We start from the raw sequence: 6678 nt of genomic DNA on the forward strand, positions 1-6678 counted from the left end.
ACCCTCTGAAGCAAGTCCATGATATTTTGATAGGGATTGCATTGAATGTGTAAATTGCCCTGGGTAGCATAGACATTTTCACAATATTAGTTCTTCCAATCCAAAAGCATGGAATATTTTTCCATCTCTTTGTGTCTTCCTCAATTTCTTTCAGAAGTGTTCTGTAGTTTTTAGGGTATAGATCCTTTACCTCTTTGGTTAGGTTTATTCCTAGGTATCTTATGTTTTGGGGTGCAATTGTAAATGGGATCAATTCCTTAATGTCTCCTTCTTCGGTTTCATCGTTACTGTATAGAAATGCACAGATTCAAGATAAAAAGCTTCTGCACAGCAAAGGAAACAATCTATAAACCTAAAAGACAACCTACAGAATGGGAAAAGATATTTGCAAATGACATATAAGATAAAGGGCCAGTCTCAAGATCTATAAAGAACTTATTAAATTCAACACCAATGAAACAAACAATCCAATCATGAAATGGGCAGAAGACATGAATGGAAATTTCACCAAAGAAGACATACACATGGCCAACAAGCACATGAGAAAATGCTCCACATCACTTGCCATCAGGGAAATACAAATCAAAACTGCAATGAGATAACACCTCACATCAGTGAGAATGGGGAAAATTAACACAGCAGGAAACAACAAATGTTGGAGAGGATGTGGAGAAAGGGGAACCTTCTTGCACTGTTGGTGGGAATGCAAGCTGATGCAGCCACTCTGGAAAACTGTGTGGAGGTTCCTCAAAGTGTTAAATATAGATCTGCCCTATGACCCAGCAATAGCACTGCTGGGGATTTACCCTAAAGATACAGATGCAGTGAAACGCCAGGACACCTGCACCCCGATGTTCATAGCAGCAATGTCCACAATAGTCAAACTGTGGAAGGAGCCTCATTGTCCATCAAAAGATGAATGGATAAAGAATATGTGGTATATGTATACAATGGAATATTGCTCAGCCATTAGAAACGACAAATACCCACCATTTGCTTCAACGTGGATGGAACTGGAGGGTATTATGCTGAGTGAAATAAGTCAATCGGAGAAGGACAAACATTATATGGTCTCATTCATTTAGGGAATACAAAAATTAGGGAAAGGAAATAAATGGAAAGTAGAGAAAATGAATGGGAAATATCAGAGAGGGAGACAGAACATGAGAGGCTCCTAACTCTGGGAAAAAAAAAAACAAGGGGTAGTGGAAGGGGAGGTGGACAGGGGGACAGTATGACTGGGTGACGAGCACTGAGGGGGGCACTTGACGAGATGAGCACTGGGTGTTATACTATATGTTGACAAATTGAACTCCAATAAAAAAAGAAAGAAAGAAAGAAAATTGAGAGGGAGGCAAATCATAAGAGACTCTTAACTATCGGAAACAAACAGGGTCACTGAAGGGTAGGTGGGTGGGAGGATGGGATTACTGGGTGATGGGCGTTAAGAAAGGTACATGATATGAGCAATGGGTGTTTTAATGCAACTGATGAATCACTAAATTCTACCTCTGAAATAAATAATACACTATATGGTAACTAAATTAAATTTAAATAAAGAATTGAAAGATACTGAGATTATATCATGGATATTTTCTGAGCACATGCTATGAAAGTTGAAGTCAACTACAAGGAAATTTTTGAAAGACCACAAATACACGGAGGTTAAACAAAATCCTGCCAAGGAATGAATGTGTCAACCAGAAAGTTAAGGAAGAAATTTTAAAATACATGGAAACAAATGAAAATGAAAGCAGAATGGTCCAAAACCTTTGGGATATAACAAAAGTGATCACATGAGGGAAGCATATAGCAATACAGGCTACCTCAGAAAGCAGAAAAATCTCAAATATGCAACCTAATCTTATACCTAAAGGAGCTGGATAAAGAACAACAAAATGAAACCTAAAGGCAGCAGAAGATGGGAAATAATGAATACTAGAGCAGAAATAAATGATAGAGAAACTAAAAGAACAGTACAAGATCAATGAACCAGGAGTTGGCTCCTTGGAATAATCAATACAAATGATCAACCCCTAGCCAGACTTATTAAAAAGAAAAGAGAAAGGATCCAAATAAATGAAATCATGAATGAGAGAGGAGAAATCACAACCAACACCACAGAAAAACAAAAAATTATAAGGGAATATTTTTTTAATAATAAATTTATTTTTTATTGGTGTTCAATTTGCCAACATACAGAATAACACCCAGTGCTCATCCTGTCAAGTGCCCCCCTCAGTGCCCGCCACCCAGTCACCCCCACCCCCTGCCATTAAGAGAATATTATTTTAAAAATTATATACCAACAAATTGAGCAATCTGGAAGAAATCGATAAATTCCTAGAAACATACATACTACCAAAACCGAAACAAGAAGAAATAGGAAATTTGAACAGACGGATAAACACCAAAGAAATTGAATCAGTAATATTCTCCCAAAACACAAAAATCCAGGGCCAGATGGCTTCCCAAGGGAACTCTACCAATAATTTTAAAGAAAAGTTAATACCTACTCATGTCAAACTGTTCCAAAAAATAGAAATGGAAGGAAAACTTCCAAACTCATTCTTTTAGGCCAGCATTACCTTATCCCAAAACCAAAGACTCCACTCAAAAAGAGAATTATAGGCCAATATCTCTAATGAACATAGATGTAAAAATTCCCAACAAGATACTAGCAAATCTAATACAACAACATATTAGAAGAATCGTTTATCACAATCAAGTGGGTTTTATTCCTGAGCTGCAAGTATAGTTCAATATTCACAAATCAATCAACATGATACACCACATTAATAAAAGAAAGGATAAGAATCATATGATCTTCTCAGTAGATGCTGATAAAGCATTTGAAAAAATACACCCTTTATTGATTTTAAAATACCCTCCACAAAGTAGGAATACATGGAACATACCTCAACAACATAAAGGCCACATACAAAAGACCCACAGCTAATATCATCCTCAGTGGGTAAAAACTGAGAGCTTTTTTTGGGAAAAAAAGGGAACAAGACAGTGATGCCCACTTTCACCACGGTTATTTAGCATAGTACTGAAAGTCTTAGACTCAGCATTCAGACAACACAAAAAATTAAAAGGCATCCAAATCTGGGGCGCCTTGGTGGCTCAGTGGTTCAGCATCTGCCTTCAGCTCAAGTTGTGATCCCAGGGTCCTGGGATGGAGTCACATATCAGGTTCCCTGCAGAAAGCCTGCTTCTCCCTCTGCCTATGTCTTTGACTGTGTGTGTGTGTGTGTGTGTGTGTGTGTGTGTGTGTGTGTGTGTGATGAAGAAATAAATAAAATCTTTAAAAAAATAAAAGGCATCCAAATCTGCAAAAAGGAAGTCAAGCATTCCCTCTTTCCAAATGACATGATACTCTATGTAGAAAACCCAAAAGACTCCACCAAAAAATTGTTATAACTGATACACAAATTCAGTACAGGACATAAAATCAACATAAAGAAGTCAGTTGCATTTCTATACACCTACAATGAAGCAGAAGAAAAAGAAATCAAGGAACTTATCCCATTCACAATTTCACCAAAACCCATAATATACCTAGAAATAAACCTAACCAGAGAGGAAAATGATCTGTACTCTGAAAACTTTGGAACATTTATGAAAGAATTTGAAGATGACGCAAGGAAATGGAAATACATTCCATGCTCATGGATTGGAAGAACAAATATTGTTAAAATGTCTATGCTACCCAGAGCAATCTACATATTCAATTCAATCCCTATCAAAATATTACCACCATTTTCCCCAGAACTAGAACAATCCTAAAATTTGTACAGAACCACAAAAGAACCTGAATAGCAAAGCAATCTTGAAAAGAAAAGCTAGAGGTCCCACAATGCTAGACTTCAAGCTTTACTACAAAGTTGTGATCATCAAGACAGTAATGTACTGGCGCAAAAAAAGATACATAGATAAATGGAACAGAATAGAGAACCCAGAAATGGACCCACAACTCTATGGTTAACTAATCAACAAAGCAGGAAGGAATATCCAATGGAAAGAAGACAATCTCTTCAACAAATGGTGTTGAGAAAACTGGACAGTCACATGCAGAAGAATGAAACTGGACCACTTTCTTACACTATACACGAAAATAAATAAATTCAAAATAGTGAAATACCTCAATGTGAGACAGGAAATCATAAAAATCCTAGAGGAGGACACAGGCAGCAGCCTCTTTGGCATCAGCTGCAGCAACTTCTTGCTAGACATATCGCCTGAGTCAAGGGAAACAAAAGCAAAATGAACTATTGGGCTGCATCAAGATAAAAAGCTTCTGCACAGTGAAGTAAATGATTAACATAACTAAAAGGCATCCTATGACATTGAAGAAGATATTTGTAAATGACATATCAGATAAAGGGCTAGTATCCAAATCTACAAAGAACTTATCAAACTCAACACCCCCAAAAAAAATCTAGTGAAGAAATGGGAAGAAGACACAAGCAGACATTTTTTTTAAAGAAAATATACAGATGGCCAGCAGACACATGAAAAAATGCTCAACATCACTCATCATTAGGGAAATATAAATCAAGACCATGATGAGATACTATGTCCTATCTGTCAGAATGGTGGAAATTAACAACACAAGAAATAACATATGTTGATGAGGATGCAGAAAAAGAGGAATCCTATTATACTGTTGGTAGGAATGCAGACTGGTGTAGACTCTCTGGAAAACAGTATCGATCCTCAAAAAGTTAAAAATAGAACTATCTTATGACCCAGCAATCGCAATACCAGATATTTACCAAAAGGATACAAAATTACTTATTTGAAGGGGAACATGAACCCCAATGTTTATAGCAACATCAGCCATTATCAACAATGGCCAAATTATGGAAAGAGCCCAAATGTCCATTGATTGAGGAATGGATAAAGAAGTTATGATATATATATATATATATATATATATATATATATATATATATATATAATGTGTGATATATATAATGGAATATTATCTATATAATATATATTAATGGAATATTTAATGGAATATTACTCAGCCATCGAAAGAATGAGATCATTTGCAATGACATGGATGGAACTAGAGTGTATTTGCTAATGAAATAAGTCAGTCAAGAAAGACAAATACCATATGATTTCATTCATATGTGGAATTTAAGAAACTAAACAGATGAACATAGAAGAAGGAAAACAAGATAGAGATATAAACCATAAGAGATTCTTAAGTATAGAGAACAAACTGAAGGTTGATGGATGGGAGATGGGCGGGGAATGGGTTAAAAGGTGATGGTATTAAGGAAGGCTCTCATTGTCATAAGCACTGTGTGTTATATGTAAGCGATGAATCACTGAATTCTACTCCTAAAACTAATATTGCACTATATGTTAATGCAGTAGAATTTAAATAAAAACTTGAAACAAAAAAAGAAGAAAATAAATTTAATAATGTTTAATCTCATCCAAACCATTTCCATTGTAGGTAAAGTATATGACTCTCAAAAGATTAACTTGTTCATATCATGCACCTAATTAGAAGTGCTGCTGCAACCAGGGTATTGGTTTCTGATTCTCAAACCTCTTTCCACTCTGCCTGGGGGCCTGTTCATACATTTGTAATACTACATTCTTTCATCTCCAAGTATAAATTTAGGAGTGTCTGAAATCTTGCCAGTCTACTGAACTAATTAAATTCACCTTTACTGTATATGTTTGAGTGTTTATACATGTGTATATGTATATAGATCAAATATTTATGAATGATTCCAAAAATCCTTTGAATTGAATGAAATGACTCCACATTCATTTGAAGCTTAAATGTAATGCAAAAAATGTTATAGTCCAGATTGCTAATACCCTCAATAATTTGTTTTAGTCAATCTGAAGGCAATTGTTCCTTTAAGTTATACCAAAGTATCCTAAAACAATTGAGTGACATATTCTACTTTTTAAAATTTAAATTCAATTAGCCAACATATAGTACATCATTCATCTCAGATGTAGTGTTCAACAGTTTATTCGTGGTGTATAACACCCAGGGCTCATCACCTCACGTGCCCTATTTAATGTCCTTAATTAATTAATTTTTTTCCACTTCTAGATCTAATTGATTAAGCCAAGTCTCCACACCAGGAAACTGGACTTTCCTTCCAAGCTAGCATCTAGGATACAATTTTCAGGGCCCTAGGGCAGGTCAGTGATACTGGTCTCCTCAAGATCAATTCCGGAGTGCAACTTGCCATCCTTGGCGGCCGCCCAGGGCATGGAAGCAGAGGTCCACCTCACCGCCCAGTCTCCTGCTTTGCTGACCAAGGTTACACCACCTAAACCCTTCAGCTTTGACTTCATATAACCCAATGACAGGTCGGCTGCCTCTTCCAGGGTCTTTCCTTGTTCTACCTGGAAGAGAGTGAGTCTGGCCAGATTCACCTTCAGGATGCTCTCCCCGTGCCCCGTTGTTGAAATGGCGCCAATGTCATTGTCAGCATAACCGCCAGATCCTATGCATGGGGTGTCCCCAACACGGCCAACCATTTTATTAATGATACCACCCGTGGAGGTCCTTAATTCCCAATTACCCCATCCCCCCCACCCATCTCCCCTCCAGCAACTCCCATTGTTTCCTATAGTTTAGACTCCCATGGTTTTTCTCCCTCTCTGATGACTTCCCCCTCAATTTTC

This window comes from Canis aureus, chromosome 12 (genome assembly GCF_053574225.1).
Source record: "Canis aureus isolate CA01 chromosome 12, VMU_Caureus_v.1.0, whole genome shotgun sequence".
Classification (NCBI taxonomy): domain Eukaryota; kingdom Metazoa; phylum Chordata; class Mammalia; order Carnivora; family Canidae; genus Canis; species Canis aureus.